The sequence below is a fragment of the Humulus lupulus genome, chromosome 1, assembly GCF_963169125.1.
Source record: "Humulus lupulus chromosome 1, drHumLupu1.1, whole genome shotgun sequence".
NCBI classification, from domain to species: Eukaryota; Viridiplantae; Streptophyta; class Magnoliopsida; order Rosales; family Cannabaceae; genus Humulus; species Humulus lupulus.
In genome coordinates this window covers 280,768,294-280,785,181 of record NC_084793.1, presented here as the reverse complement: position 1 = coordinate 280,785,181, position 16,888 = coordinate 280,768,294, and the positions used below count along the sequence as shown (strand labels likewise).

Below are 16,888 nucleotides of genomic sequence, written 5' to 3'. Positions count from 1 at the left end.
CTGCAAATCAATCAATAGGGTCACGCCTTGCAATACAAACATTAGGGCCACACCCTACACTACAGATACAATAGTTTTCTTACCTGTGTCCCGAGCTATCTAAGCACCGCGATCACGAGCACAGTCCCCTAACCCGAGCCTCACTGAAAACCTAGTCACAACGCATTCATAATAACCATCGATTAAGTTCTAAACCAATAAATAACTTCAGAATATAAATCTAGCCTACGAGAACTTGGATTCTACCAAACTGGGTAGTAGATACCTTCCCAAGCCTTAACATTCGAGTTCCCGAGCTAAAAACCATCAAACAACCAATATTTTGCATTTGAGCCGCGGCCCAACTGTAATGATCAAAATTTCCTAATAAGGTTTAGGACCTTGATTAGGAGGCCGGGAGGGCCATAATTGATTTATTATGTCATTAAATGATTATATGCATGTTTATGTGAATTATATTATTATATGATGATAAATGCATGCGTATGGGTCCATTTTTAATTATAAGGGCATTTTGGTAATTTGGCCCGTTGAGGGCGTAATTGTGTGTTTTCATACATGTTGGTAAATTGTGAATAATACCACATTATATGTGGATTTTTTCGAGCTTTTCGGCAGGAGACGATCTCAAAATGCAAGTTATCGGTTTAGTCATAAAGGGGTTGATTTCGGGGCTCGGGGTGATTCTCGGGGTAATTTGAGGATTAGTTCATTACCAGGGATAAAAGGGTAATGGGATTTGATTTATTAGCATTTGAGAATATTGGGAATAACGGGAATTGGAGGGTGTTAATTATGATTAACAAGATAGGCGGGAAAGGACAGTTTTTCCCTTGGTGGTCTTAAGAGGATTTTAATGCCCTAGCGGTGTTATAGTCATTTGACCCTAAAGGATATATATCACTTTAAGAAGTTGTTGAAGCTTAAGAAAATAGATTGTTTTCTTCCTTTCCCTTCCTGATCATCTCCTTCTCCTTCCCTTTTAATTTTTTGAAGCTCAAATTGAGGGTTCAAGCTTGGGAATTGAGGTTTAAGGGTTTAGGCTTGTGTTCAGCCATTGAAGAGGATTCAATTCGAGTTTAAGGTAAGGTTTTAGTTCAATTTTCTGGTTCCTTGCTCTGTTTTTGTGTAAGTTTTGAGGTGGGAGTTTTGATCATAGGAATGGGAATTTGATGAGGTTTTGAATGGTTTAAGGCTTAGGTTTTGTTGGTTATATGATGGATAAGTTGTGGTAAAAGTTGAGAACTTTGCTTTGTGGAATTGGAAGTGTTTTAGTAGGTTCTTGGATTGAGTTCGAAGAGGAAAAACATGGGTTTTTGGCTGGGTTTTAGGTGGGCTCGCAACTTTGTTCTAGAGCGCCGCGACCTAAGCTTGTTGAAGATGAGGGGTGGTGCTGAAGGGCCATTGGGCCGCGACATGGGGATGTAGGGCCGCGGTGCGTGTTGGTGGCTGGAGTGCAGGCGCCTCTGTTTGGGAGGCAGGCCGTGGCATGGTGGAGTAGGGTTGCGACCCTTAGTGGCATTTTTGGCTAGAAGTGTGTTTTCATTGTGGGAATCCAAACCTTAGGCCTCGGGATCGTTCCTACTACCCGGTTTAGTGGGATTTGATGTCTCAGAGGCTAAATCTTGGTCCGGGAACCTTTTATTGATTTATTTTATTGATTGAATCCCATATTTGGTTATGACTAGGTGACCGCCATGGGATTAAAGGATCGATCATTCTCAAGGGTCGTTCATTTGTTATTCCACGCTCGAACCAGAGGTAAGAAAACTGCACCCAGTATGTGATGTATGTGATCCATGAGAACATGTGATTAGGGTATGACATGAATATTGAATATGAGATTGATCAGAGCTTGAGTCTCTGTGGTTGTGCATGATCATAATTATGCTAGTGATTGTTAAGTAAGCATGTTGAATGCCCTACATTTGGATATTTGACGTATGATATATGCTTGGTTGCATTACTTACTTGTGCATGGCACTGACTCATTAGTCAGAATTGGCAATGGTGTCAGTACTAACTGTGAAGCTGTGACTTACTAGTCAAGTTCGGGAGTAGTACTGAGTACTGGTTGTATGTTATTGGCTTAAGAGTCAAGAACGGTTTTAGCGTGTTTAACGCAAGCCGAAAAAAGATTAGATCTAATCGACATAAGCATTGAATGACTCATCATGAGCATTAATGCCGGATCGACCTCAAGTTTGATGAAAACTAAAAGCGCTTATCTAGCCTATGGCTAGTCACTTAGAGCCAGGGCCAGAAGGTCCAGGTGACTACATCGTCACATGGCTAAGGGTGCAGAACCCATGTTAGTGACTCACTCATCAGTCACTCATTTGGTTTATGTTAGTGACTCACTCATCTGTCACTCATTTGGTTTAAGTTAGTGACTTGCTCATCAGTCACTCATCTAAGGGTGCGGAACCCATGTTAGTGACTTACTCCTCAGTCACTCATCTAATTAGGGCTATAAGCCCCAGCATGGTTATCGGAACCTCTAGTGTTAATCACTCATCTATTTAGGTTGACTTGATAATCATCCATACAGGAGGGCATGGCCCACAACCATTATTATTTGGACTTAATTGCATGCATGAATAGGGATATTATTGCTAGGCATGGCTGATATGATTTGGTAACATGTTATTACTGTTCATGAGCATATTGAGTTTTCTTGCTGAGCCTCGGCTCACGGGTGCTCTGTGGTGCAGGTAAAGGCAAAATAAAGTTGGACCATCCTTAAGTTGGAGAGCTTAGGTGACTATGTGTACATATATGGCTGCTCGACCACCACGACTTAGGGTTGAAAGAAGAACTAGAGTTAAACCCTATTTTGCCGCTTAGGTCGGCTGGTTGTAAATATTTTGTTGTAATTAACCTTTAATTTATATTTTTGGGTTCCCAATGTATACAATAAACGTTTTAGTGAAACGTTATATCTTAACCAAAAAATTTAACCCTAAATCGGTAATCATACTTAGATACACGATTATGGCCAAATGACTCGATTAGCAAGTTTAGCACTGTTTAAAATGCACCCCGTAATGGTCCCTGGAGTTTATGGCGTTACAACTTGGTATCAGAGTGAGCTAAGGTTAAGGTTTCCTGAAGACAAGCTGGGCATGTACACTTGTCACTAAACATAGCTTCACTCAGGGAATGATAACTATTTCTGTAGTTATGTGCTTAACTGCTTAAATAGAATGTAAATGCTTTACCTGCACATTGTATTAGGGAGCATGAGATTCTGATAAAGCCTGAATCTTGTCTATTAATGTGATTATATGATTACGTGCTCCATGAATATATATAAATGTGATTATTTGCATGCTGGAATTTGAGGCATGGTAGGTATGTTGGAAGAGCAGGGATTATGATTGATGTATGAATGCTATGGGCATGTTTGTAGCACTGCAGTGGATTGTGATTGTAGTGTGGTAAGATTGTTCTCGTGGGGAAAGCTCTTGATATGCTCATCATGTTTAATGGGTCAAGTTATTGACTACAAATTCAATCAGCAGGTATCCAAGGCAGATAATGAGACCTAGTGGTGGTTATACTGAGGCTGGGAGTTACAACCAAGGTTTGAGTTCTTCATCTGCCCCTCAGACATTCCAACAAATGCTTACATATTTGCAATTAAGATTGCAGATGCAAGAGGAAGAGATTAGGTGTTTGAAGCAACATCGTAATCTGTCAGGGAACACCTCTCCATTGTTATGCCAGGAGTGGCACCAATATTGGCTCAGCCTAAGGTTGAGAATAGATGGGAATTTCTTTGCGGAAGATTCTAGAAGTATTACCCTCCAATCTTTGAGGAAGGCCTAGATCCATTCAGAGTTGAGCAATGGATGGGCATGATCGGTTTCATTCTCAATAGTATGGGGGTGGTAGGTCACGATAGGGTGATCTGTGCTACGTATGTATTGCGGGATGATGCCTGGACATGGTGGGAAGTAGTATCCCAGACTCGAGGCATAGCTGTGATGGACTGGAAATAATTTAGACAGCTGTTTAATGAAAGGTATTACTGTGATGTAGCCAAGACTACTAAGATGAATGAGTTTCTGAACCTCATTCAAGGTAATGCATCAATAACCGAGTATGTTAACAGATTCGATGGGTTATCCAAGTTTGCTTTTGATATGGTACCCACGGATGTAGCTCGAAAGGAAAGGTTTATTCAGGGATTGAATCCCAGTATAGCTCAGGGCATTAGATTCGCCCCAGTGCATGAAATCTCTACCTGCGCACATGTGGTAGGGAAGGCTCTTGCTATTGAGAGCACAAGAAATCAGATTGAAAAGGAGAGTGCTAGAGAGCACGGAGCTCAAACAGTGACACCTCCATTTATTGGAGCGAGTAAGAAAAAGAACATGAGGACTTACCTAGAATGCAATCGGTGTAAGAGACGTCATCTGGGAGAATGTCGAGCAAGGGCATGTTTCTTATGTAGAATGTTTGGGCACCGTTAGAGGGATTGCCCAAGGCGAAGGAAGGATGAGCAAAAGGGGGTGGACAACTCGACTCCAGCTCAAGTGTTTGCTCTGATGGAGTCAGATTCGTAGACTAAGACTGAGGCTGGTTCCTCAGGGGTGGAAGGTCAGCTTTCTAGTTCTGATTTTTGTATTATGTTGACTAGTTTTGGTACCATGTTGTTTCTTTGTTTGTTGCTTATAGAGAGGCATAGAGATGATATGCATATTGCATGGTTATGTTGTGATGGGAAAATGATATTTTATTAGTGATTTTAAGAGATGAGGTAGATTATGGTGAAGAGAAGACTCATCAGTTGATATGATAAGGTTGGTTATGATTGACTTCGGTATGATCCTCAATTTGGATTGGTTAATCAAGTGTGGGACAATGCTAGATAGCAAGAAAAGGATAGTAACTCTTGGGTTTGAGAGTGGGAAGCCCTTGTGGTAGTTGGCATTGTGCATGGATATGGTATGCTGATGACATTTGTATTGAGAGCCACAGATCTATTGCAGTAGGATGCATAGAACTCTTAGCTAGTGTGGTGGATACCACTTAGGTTGTGCTAGTGGGATTAGGGCAGACTGGATTAGTCTGACTTTTTGGATGTGCTTCCAAGGGATTTGTCAGGATTACTTTCATATAAAGGATAGAATGATGATTGGATTGGCGCCAGGGATGGAATCAGGTTTATGGTATTGTTTTGAACAGCTCAGCAAAGTGGTAAGACCTAAAGGCTCAGTTATTGGATAAGGTGGTATTCTCCAAGGTGAATCTTTGATCTGGTTAGTACCAGCTGAAGATCAGGGAGAAGGATATGCAGAAGACTGCATTTATAATAGATAAGGGCACTGGGAGTGCTGAGTTATGTTTTGAGGATTTGGTTAATGCCGAGTTGTTTTTATGAATTAGATGAATAGAGTATTCAAGGATTATCTGAATTGAAATTGTGTTCGTCTTGATCAATGGTATAATGGTATACTCTCAGCTGGAAATTTTCCAAGGTCAAGGAATGCCTTAGGGGCAAGAGTTTCCTTGGACGGGCAGGATATAACATGTGTTTTGGGAAAGAGTTCTGAGTCTTCTTACAAATCAGAATCAGTTTGCAGGTTGTTATGACACCTCAGTGACATGGAAAAAGGGATTGCCTATGCATCGAGTTGGTTAAAGAATCTGACCAGAACTAGAGTAGAGTTTCTGGTGGGCCAGGTGGCCAGCGGTATACTTGAGTTTACTCTTTCAGAGAGAATCAAGGGAAAGACAGTTAAGTGACCCACATATGGGAAAATTGAAAGCAATGTCTTAGCTAGACTAGCTAAGGATTTTACAGTGTCATGAATGATTTATTGAGATATAGAGATCGTATTTGGAATCCGATGGACACTGGGACTAATTGGGAGATTCTGGATGATTCTCATACTACTTTCTTATTCTTTTCACCCAGACATCATGGAAGATGTAACAGAGTTTGAAGGTTTTGTATTGGTGGCCTGGGATGGAGAGGGACATAATGGTATACATGGCAAAGTTCTTAACCTGATAAGTAGGTCAAGACAAAGTATCAGAAACCAGTAAGGCTATTGTAGCCTCTGAGTATTCTATAATGGAATTAAGGAAGCATCACAATAGGTTTCACAGTGGTGCTGCCCAGGATAGTGGGTCAGCGTGATTGGAATTGGGTCATTATGGACCAGTATTTAAAGTATGTTCACCTCTATCAGTAAGGACAAGTAACACAGCTGATCATTATACAGATCTTTATGTGGGAAAGATAGTACATCTACATGGAATTTGAAGTCTATCTTATTAGATAAGGTTCCTGTTTTTACTTCCAAGTCTTGCAAGGTTACAGAAGGTGATGATTATACAGTTGGAGTTTAGTACAATTTATTATCCTCAGACTAATGGTAAATCAGAGAGAGAGAGAGTTAACTAGTTATTGGAGAGGCACCTTATGAAACATTGTATAGAAAGGAATGTTATTAATTGGAATGAGAAGGGTGAGATGTTGATTTTGGATCTTGACGTAGCTCAGGGGATCATTGAGATTATTAAAAGGTTAGAGCTTGGATGTTCACTTCTTAAGATAAATGGAAAGGTTTTATTGAATTGAAAAGCAAGAACATGGAGTTCCAAGTAGAAGATTGTATCTTCCTTAAAGTATCACCTTGAAAATGGGTGAGGAATTAAGGGCAAGTTGAGCCTTAGATTAATATGACCGTTTGAATCCTGGATAGGATCAGTCAGGTTGCCTATGGATTGGCTTTATTTTTAGCACTGTTAGCTGTACACAGTGTATTCTATATTCCATGTTGAGGACATGGGTTAGAAGAAACTCATGTGCTGAGTTATGAGAATCTGGAGATTGAGGCTAAGTTGTCCTTTGAGGAGTAGTCAGATCAGATTTTAACAGAAAGAATAAGGTTCTGGGAAAACAAAGCTATACCTTGGATTAGGGTATGTTACAGAAACAAAGAGGTCGAGGGAACGACCTAGGAAACTGGAATCAGTTGTGCGGAATGTATATTCTGGGTTGTGCAAATAAATTTCGAGGACGAAATTTCTGTAAGGAAGGGATAGTTGTAATGATCCAAATTTCCTAATAAAATTTAGGACCTTGATTAGGAGGCTGGGAAGGCCATAATTGATTTATTATGTTATTAAATGATTATATGCATGTTTATGTGAATTATATTATTATATGATGATAAATGCATGCATATGGGTCCATTTTTAATTATAAGGGCATTTCGGTAATTTGGCCCGTTGAGGGCGTAATTGTGTGTTTTCATGCATGTTGGTGAATTGTGAATAATACCACATTATATGTGGATTTTTTCGAGCTTTTCGGCATGAGACAATCTCAGAATGCAAGTTATCGGTTTGGTCATAATAGGGTTGATTTCGAAGCTCGGGGTGAGTCTCGGGGTAATTTGAGGATTAATTCATTACCAGGGATAAAAGGGTAATGGGATTTGATTTATTAGCATTTGAGAATATTGGGAATAACGGGAATTGGAGGTTTTTAATTATGATTAACGAGATAGGCGGGAAAGGACGATTTTACCCTTGGTGGCCTCAAGAGGATTTTAATGACCTAGGGGTATTTTAGTCTTTTGACCCTAAAGGATATATATCACTTTAAGAAGCTATTGAAGCTTAAGAAAACAGAGTGTTTCCTTCCTCTCCCTTCTTGATCATCTCCTTCTCCTTCCCTTTGAATTTTTTTGAAGCTCAAATTGAGGGTTCAAGCTTGGGAATTGAGGCTTAGGGGTTTAGGCTTGTGTTTAGCCATTGAAGAGGATTCAATTCGAGTTTAAGGTAAGGTTTTAGTTCAATTTTCTGGTTCCTTGCTATGTTTTTGTGTTTCTTTTGAGGTGGGAGTTTTGATCATAGGAATGGGAATTTGATGATGTTTTGAATGGTTTAAGGCTTAGGTTTTGTTGGTTATATGATGGATAAGTTGTGGTAATAGTTGGGAACTTTGCTTTGTGGAATTGAAAATGTTTTAGTAGGTTTTTGGATTGAGTTCGAAGAGGAAAAACATGGGTTTTTGGCTGGGTTTTAGGTGGGGTCGCGGCTCTGTTCTAGAGCACCGCGGCCCAAGCTTGTTGAAGATGAAGGGTGGTGCTGAAGGGCCATTGGGCCGCGGCCCAAGATCGATCATTCTCACGGGTCGTTCATTTGTTATTCCACGCTCAAACCAGAGGTAAGAAAACTGCACCCAGTATGTGATGCATGTGATCCGTGAGAAACATGTGATTAGGGCATGACATGAATATTGAATATGAGATTGATCAGAGCTTGAGTCTCTGTGGTTGTGCATGATCATAATTATGCTAGGGATTGTTAAGTAAGCATGTTGAATGCCCTACATTTGGATATTTGACATATGATATATGATACTATCATATGTCAACTTTGACTTGGTCAACTTTGATAATTCTAATTGATTATTAAATCAATTAATTGACACTATCTAGATGATTTTATCCAAGGTACAGTGGGGACCATGTGTTGGGGTTTTATGCCCTAATTAAAGCCCAAATTCTTTGTAATCTCATTTTATTATCAATAAAAGAACAGAAATTATTTTTTAACTTGGTCAATCACTTTTCTCACATGTTTTATTTTCATGATTATTTGTTTAATATAAACTTCTATTAAATCCCTAGCATATAGCTAATCTTATTTATAGTGACGTAATCACAGTGGAATATAAATATGATTATATGTTCAAAATAAGTTAGTCCTAAGATTATTCAGTGCACAAGGTTTACACTGACTTGATAATCTACGATATGATCTACTTACACATCACAGTGTTATGTTCTTTCTAGAACATTAGCAAAGTAGATAAGATCGGATGTATTTGTTACATCAGACATGACCGATATAGATGTTCATTTAACACCTTGAACCAAACTAAAAGGAAACCATCATTTAACACCTTGAACCAAACTAAAAGGAAACCATCATTTCACTTCTTCATCAGAAGCTATAGATGTTCATATCTATGATTAACACTCCCACTCAATTATACTATCGAATTCCTAAGATGTAAGTATGGGCTAGTCCGTAGGGTAAGCTGGTAACGAACAAGTCAAAGAACTCAAATAATACAATCAGTTAGAATACTAACCACTTATAATTATGATTGAATTGACCTATGGTCAACTATATGATATGACTAGAATAGATAATAATAGTATGTTTACTTATCTTATCAACTGTCAATATCGATCATGTCTGATGTAACAAATACACCCGATCTTATCTACTTTGCTAATGTTCTAGAAAGAACATAACACTGTGATGTGTAAGTAGATCATATCGTATATTAGCAAGTCAGTGTAAATCTTGTGCACTTAATAATCTTAGGACTAACTTATTTTGAACATATAATCATATTTATATTCCAATGTGATTAATAGAAGTTTATATTAAACAAATAATCATGAAAATAAAACATGTGAACAAAGTGATTGGCCAAGTCAAAAAATGATTTCTATTCTTTTATTGATAATAAAATGAGATTACAAAGAATGTGGGCTTTAATTAGGGCATAAAACCCCAACACATGTTCCCCACTGTACCTTGGATAAAATCATCTAGATAGTGTCAATTAATTGATTTAATAATCAATTAGAATTATCAAAGTTGACCAAGTCAATTTTGGATAGTTTCACAGAGTTATGTAATTTTGAGAAGAAAAGATAAATTGGGGCAGATTTATTAATTAAGATAAATTGGTATCTAAATTAATAAATAAGTTTAAATCAAGGTTCAAATTATAAATAAGTAATTTTATATAGGATTTGAATAATTATTTAATTAATTAATCAATAGATTATAATACGTGCCTTGATTTTAACTCTAACAGGCTTATAATTAAATGAGAAATTTCACAGGCCTAAAGCCCATGATAATTTCGACCTAGAGCTGTTAATTGACTTTTATTTTATTTATTTTTTAAATAAATAAATGACCTAATTGAGCCTATAAAAGGAATGCTAAGTGGGAGTTTAAATCAGATTTTTGAATCACAAGTTTCTGAGAAGATCTAGCAGGTTTTAGATTCTCTCTACAAACATAAGTCATTTTCTAAACCTCATTATTCTTTTCTCTTGTTCTCTCTGTATCTATCTCATGTGTTGAGAATTTCCCACCCTAGTCTAGGTGATTCTGAGGATACTTTGGAAGGCTGTGATGAAAATTGAAGAACGGTTCAGTTTCTTGGTAATACTCTTCGACAGAAAGAATACAAGGGTTAGAGAAACTGACGGAAGGACTCTATCATTTCGCTGCGTATAATGTAAGTGTTCTTATCATTATTTATGTTTGAATTCAATTTTAGAAGCATGTCTTATGTTTTCGTATATTAATTCGTTTAATATAAGATCTACATGAAAATAAACAAGATCCTGTATAAGTTTTCTCAACAATCATAGGGTTTAGTCCTCGAAAAAATCAATCTTTCCTAGCCGCATCAGTTGGCACCAATTCAGAGGCAAACTTGGCCAACCTGTCGAATTTTAGAGTATATTCAGTCACCATCATGTTTCCCTAAACCAAACTAGTGAACTAATCCTCCTTCGTAATTTGAACTGCGCCATTGTAATACTTCTCATTAAACAATTCTCGGAACTCATCCCAACTCATCGTAGAAACGTTCCGAGTCTTGGATACAACCTCCCACCAAATACGAGTGTTATCTCACAAGATATAAGTGGCACAGACCACCCTGCCATTGCGTGCCACCCTCATGAAGTCAAGGATGGAGGTAGTCATACTTATCCACTGCTCAGCCCTGAGTGGATCTGGCTCTCCCTCAAAAGTTAGAGGGTGTTGCTTCTTGAACCATTCATACAATTGTTCCCACATATTCTCAACCTCAGGTTGTACCACAACCGGTACCATTGCATATGGCACCTGAAAAACCCGTGTTTTTTTTTAAATATAAATATATATATTTATATATATGTATTAATTCCAAAGTGGTGGGACCCACTCAAAAGAAGAAGAAAACCTTTTGGTCAAAGACCTTTTTTCTTTTCCCTCCCACTCGAGTCTTCATCATCATCATCTTCTTCTTCTTCTTCTCTTTCTCTAATCTTCATCAATCTCTCTCTCTCATTCTTCTCTCTACCATAGCCACGACAAGGGACCAGGCAGCAACCTAGACCACCATCATTCCCTACACGTGGTATATTTTTAGAACCACTGGCCGACAATGACAACAACCCCAAAATTTGGTAACCATTGGAGCAAGAATGTGCCCGTACGACCACGCCGAAGTTTCATGATCAAAACTTTGAGGTAACTTTCTGACTAACTCAGACCACCGTTCAACGAGTAGTTGGCACAATTGGAACCAGTATGAAGAGAGGAATGGCGTCCACTAAGTCATTCTGGTCAACTCGCACTTTTTCTTCGGCGAGATTTTGGGTATCTCCGCCCTTTTGGAAGTGTTTTTCGGTGACACCGGCGGTTTTTTGGACTAATGGATTGTATAATCGTGCTCTACTTGTTGAGGGAATCATTTTGATATAAGCCAAGCTTACATTTGTCGAGGTTTTTCGTACACCGCTCTTTGCCGCCACCAATGGATACTATTTCTGACTCGGTAAGGCTTCAGAACTTCAAACTTTAAATATAGTCATATTATATGTCGTTAGACACGATTTTGAATAACGAATGTAATTATGATAATAATTTTCTCATTTGATGCACGTAGAAAAAATGTGATATTAAAATTGGTCTAATTCACTCTAGAATCATCGTTAAACTTAGAAGCGTTGCTTTGGACTCAGATTGACAATTCTAAGGAGGTAGGGACTCAATTTAATTATTGGACTTATTTTACTTGTATTGAATTGCATTAAACATATTCCAATTTTTATATTTATAAATTTTTAAAAAATGAAAAACTTAATCTGCATGTTTTTCTGGATTATTCTAATGGCACTGTGTGCCGATTATATTTTTATATACATATTGATGCAGGTTATGATTTTTGGTTTTCATTCAAATGCAGCCGTTATGCTGGCCAATTTTCTAAAATATAAGGGAATATGTTTCTTGCTATTCATGTTTACTTGCATTTGGTTATACTGATGAGAGCCATAGTGAACATGATTTCTGCATGTTGTTGTTTCGCAACCTAGTCTCTGTGTCATCATAGGTAGGTCAAGTGTCCACTCACCTGTGGGTGTAAAGACCTAGCATCTGTACATAGGAAGTGTTCTGAGCCTCCCTCTTGTGGTGGTTATAAGGTCCGGCAACCCAATTTAGGATGTCCGTTTTCCTATGGCGGGTATCGGGAACTTGGGATCTAGTGGACGGTGTGATGTGCACGTGTAGTTTGTCTCTTGTGATTATTTTTGGTATCTTTGTTTTTGTTTACACATGATGATGACATGTTTTGTTTTAAAAAGCTACCCATGTAAGGATTTTGATTAAAACTATGGGTCCTTTGTGATTAGTTGTTTTCCTATTGGGCTGTATAAGCTCACCCCTATTTATCCCTTCCAGAAAATGCTCAATTTAAGATTGATGGATACGAAGAAGGATGTTTTTCCGAAGTTTGGATTTTTCTTAGTTTTGTCCAATCTAGTTTCCTTTAAGGTCTCATGTTCAAGATGAAGTGTATGACTTGTGAATTATTCGTGATTCTATTAAGGTATATGAATTGGAATTTAGTTATGTTATTTAGTTTCGAGGAATTACATATGCTAAGTATATATATATTTTTTATAATTTGTAACTTATCAAATTTAATTGTTTGGTGATCGTATAATCGTGGGAATATTACTTTTAAACGTATATATGATGAGAGTGATCCAAATTTTATTACTATTATTTTCTATATAATTATAGGAGTCATTCCATTACTTTGGACTTATAATTATTGTAGTTTATGGTATAAACTAAAGGATCTCTTATAAGCAATATTTTCCAATAAATGTCAAAGTTTGACTGTTGACCACCCAAGTTATGGATATTACACATCTGCCACTTCCTAGGGCTCGGGTCGTGACAGAAAAATGGTTTCAGAGCACCAGGTTTAAATACCTCTGAGTGTGTCACCAAATATATTAAATTTAATCTTTAAAATAAAATGTTTTGATATGAAAAAGGCTATGTATATAGAGAGCATCTATTCCTCACTAACTTATTAGATATAGAATCTTAGAGCAAGGTGATGTCAGTCGCAAGTACCATTGCCTCCAAGTATTTCGGCAACTTTGGATGTCATACGTTCATGATGCATGAATGCAACAAATTAAAATAACACATAAAAATAATTATTACTTATTCCGCGATAAATTAACTTGAAAATTAATGGACCAGCTTTAGGGTAGGTCAAACTAATCCAAAATAAAATTTGAGACAATTCTCAAATCCATAAGTGAACTTAAAATAAATTGTTTTCTCTTTTCACTTATGAACAACCGCTAGTTTGGTCAAGATTAACTAGTCCTCTCGAAAGCCTAGTTAACCTTTGTGAGTGTAACCCATTATTTTTTATTAATAACTTAACTCAAGAGTGTGTCTTAGGGTCAGTCAAACTTGAAATACATCATTTAATCATATTCTTTGAAGAAGTTAGCCTTGAATAATAACACAGTTAGAAACCTTCCTTAGGGGGGACACAAACAAGGGCGTCTCGAGGCCCATTCCACGAAACATCAATATTAACTAATAATGGAGACCATAGTAGTTATTATTATGTTTCGTGCTCTCACTCACTATTAAAAATATGTTTTTTCTTAAAACATCCTATGCTTTTTAATTAAATTAATCCAATTAATTTACCAAATGATATTCTAATAATTACTAATCTTATTAAGCACTTAATCATTAAACAAGATTTAATAAAACTACTAAATAGGCCCTTCTACTATCTAGTTGATAACTTCAGTTTAGTGTCGTTTTAGAAAGTGCTTTTGTGGTCATCTTGAGTCTTTATGTTTGTTTTGTGAAAGATTACACTTTTGTTTGTGTTTATTGTTGGTTGGTGCATTGAATCATGAGAAAAATGTAAAAAGAAGAGAAAATGGTGGAAAAATGAAGCTCTTGGTGGTTGTTCGATCCAAAATGGTGCTAAGGACAAGTAAAAATCAGTTTTTGATGAAGAAATGAGGTTGAAAGGCTTAAATTGAGAAATAATGGAATTAGGGCTGCGACTGGGAGTATAGAGTCGCAACTCTAGTCAAGTCAGAAACACAAAGCTACTGAAGGGAATTAGAGCTGCAACTTGCTCTTAGAAGTCGCGACGCTAGTGGAAGTCAAAGGCTAAATAAGGAGGGCATCAAAGACACGGGCCGCAACTTGATAGTGCATGAGTCGCACCGCCTAAAGACATATGCAGACTCAGAGGGGCTTTAAAATTGACACGGGCCGCGACCTAGGGAAGGCCAAGTCGCGGCCCGCCTATGAAAAACAATGGATTCATGATTTTTTTTTAGTATAAATTCAGATTTTGGGGTTTAATTTGAGATTAGGTTAGATTTTAATTACGTTTTTAGTGACTAATTTTGATTCTCAGACTAGTTTTTCTGTACTTTTATATTTTTTTTCTTTCTTCTCCAAGTTTTTAAATCTTATGTTTCTAAATTATTATTTTGCTAATTTAATCATGTCTGATATGAACTAAATACTTTTATCTAGGGTTTAATATAGTCACCTGGATTTCTATTTAATTTAATTATGGTGTTCTATTGATTTTTCTTCTCTATTCTAATCTATATAATGTTTGCTTACTACTAGTAAAAACCTTATCAATATTTGCTTGATTTATGATTTCAATTCAAAATTCGAAAGATGAGAATTGAATATGCTATCGTTATATAAACATTGGTTACATATTGGAAGAAAGTACTTGTATGGCTTGGGTAGTAATTAGGTTTCTATGCTTAATGCCTGCTATATGTTTAAGTTTATCACAAAGATGTAGAAAACATGCATATAAGATGAGATCTTATATCTTGGAAAAGAATAGGAATCAATTTATGTTAACAGCTATTAGAATAAGAAGGAAGAAATTTAGAATTGATTAATAAAATTAGTAGAATGAAAAGTTGATGAAGTTAATACCCTAGGTCTTTTTATTATTGATTTTGAACATTTAATTAGTTATTTTGTTCACAGTTATTTAAAATTTTATAAATAGATTTATTCATCTAAATTTTGTTTTCCATAAAGAAGTTAAAGAATAATTATTGGTAATTGGGTAATAGTCTTTGTGGAACGATACTCTATTTACCATCTATATTACTTGAATCAATTGCGTGCACTTGCGTATCATATTTTTACGATCAAGTTTTTGGCGCTATTGTCAGGGACTTAATTTCAAATATCAAAATTAATTGTTGTTTGTTCTACTTTGTTTTTTATTTTTTTTATTTTACACTTAATCGGATCAAGGTTGTATTGTGTTTCAGGAGTCATTGGTATGTGCAGGGAAGTAGACAAAAGGGACTCATATCGATAGATCTTGAAATTGAGAGAACAGGCAGACATAACTGAACGATAAAGAAAAGGCTGGATTTTTCCATGGATGAGAACGTAAATAACGTTGTCAACAATGCCAATTGGGTAATGCGGGTAATGTAGTAGCTGAGGTCGATCCGCCATTGAGAAACTATGTACTCCCTACCGTTACGTGGATACATTCAAGTATTCATCCTCCTACTGTTGAGGCAAATAATTTTGAGATAAAACCCTCAATTATTCAGATGGTACAGAATTGTGTACAATTTGGGGGATTACCAAATGAGGATCCAAATCTCCATATCACAAATTTTTTAGAGCTTTGTGCGACAATCAAAATGAATGGGGTGAGTAACGATGCTGTCAGATTAAGATTATTCCTGTTTTCATTAAGAGACAAAGATAAGAGTTGGTTGAATTCATTACAAGCTAACTCTATAGTTACTTGGGAAGACTTGGCTCAGAAATTCCTTGCTAAATATTTTCCTCCAACGAAGTCAGCCCGAATTAGAGGAGAGATTAATAACTTTCATCAGCTGGATGGGAAGTCTTTATATGATGCATGGGAATGTTTTCAAGAGTTGCAAAGGAAATTCCCACATCATGGAATAGAGAAGTGGTTGCTGGTTCATACATTTTACAATGGTTTGGGAGGAAATACAAGGACAATTATAGATGCAGCATTTGGAGGAGCGTTTATGAGAAAAAACGCTAATGAAGCATATGAATTATTGGAAGAGATGGCCATGAATAACTATAATTGGCCTACTGAGCATGAGAATAAGAAGGTGGCAGGAGTCTTAGAAGTTGATCCTATTGCTTTATTGACCACTCAAGTGGCATTTCTAACCAAGAAACTGTAGCAGAATAACCTCACCGCACAAGCAATGCAAGTATAGAATGTTGTGAGCTGTGAGATTTGGGGGGGGGGGGGGGGGGGGCACATTCTTATGAACAATGCCCGAGCACAACTAGTTGCTCAACATATGTAAATAATATGCCTTTGGAACAGGCACAGGTTATTGGTAACTTTTCAAGACCTGCACCCAACACCTACTCCAATTCATATACTCCTGCGTGGAAAAATCACCCTAACCTGTCTTGGAAAAATAATCAAGGGTTACAACCACAGTATCCACAATACCCATCCCAATAACCCCCTCATCAACTGACTTATGGACTACATTCTAGGCCATATTATGATCCAAACCCACACCCATCTCATCCACCACCACATCCTCCAATGTTCCCACCAACAATGCAGTCAAACCAATTAAATCAATTCATATCAAAGACAAGGTCTTCAATCTGGAATTTGGAGACACATATATGTCAGTTGGCTAAAGTGTTTTCTAGTAGACAGCAAGGGAATTTGCCTAGGTCCACAGAGGTAAATCCTAAAGAACAATGT

General features: G+C 37.0%; 1 non-coding gene across 1 annotated transcript; it reads right to left on the bottom strand.

Moving 5' to 3' along the window:
* Positions 1-15,980: 15,980 nt before the first annotated feature.
* LOC133813081 (small nucleolar RNA R71) lies at positions 15,981-16,087 on the bottom strand. Its single transcript, XR_009884125.1, has one exon. It is a non-coding gene; the product is annotated as a small nucleolar RNA R71 (small nucleolar RNA).
* Between the last annotated feature and the right edge of the window lie 801 nt (positions 16,088-16,888).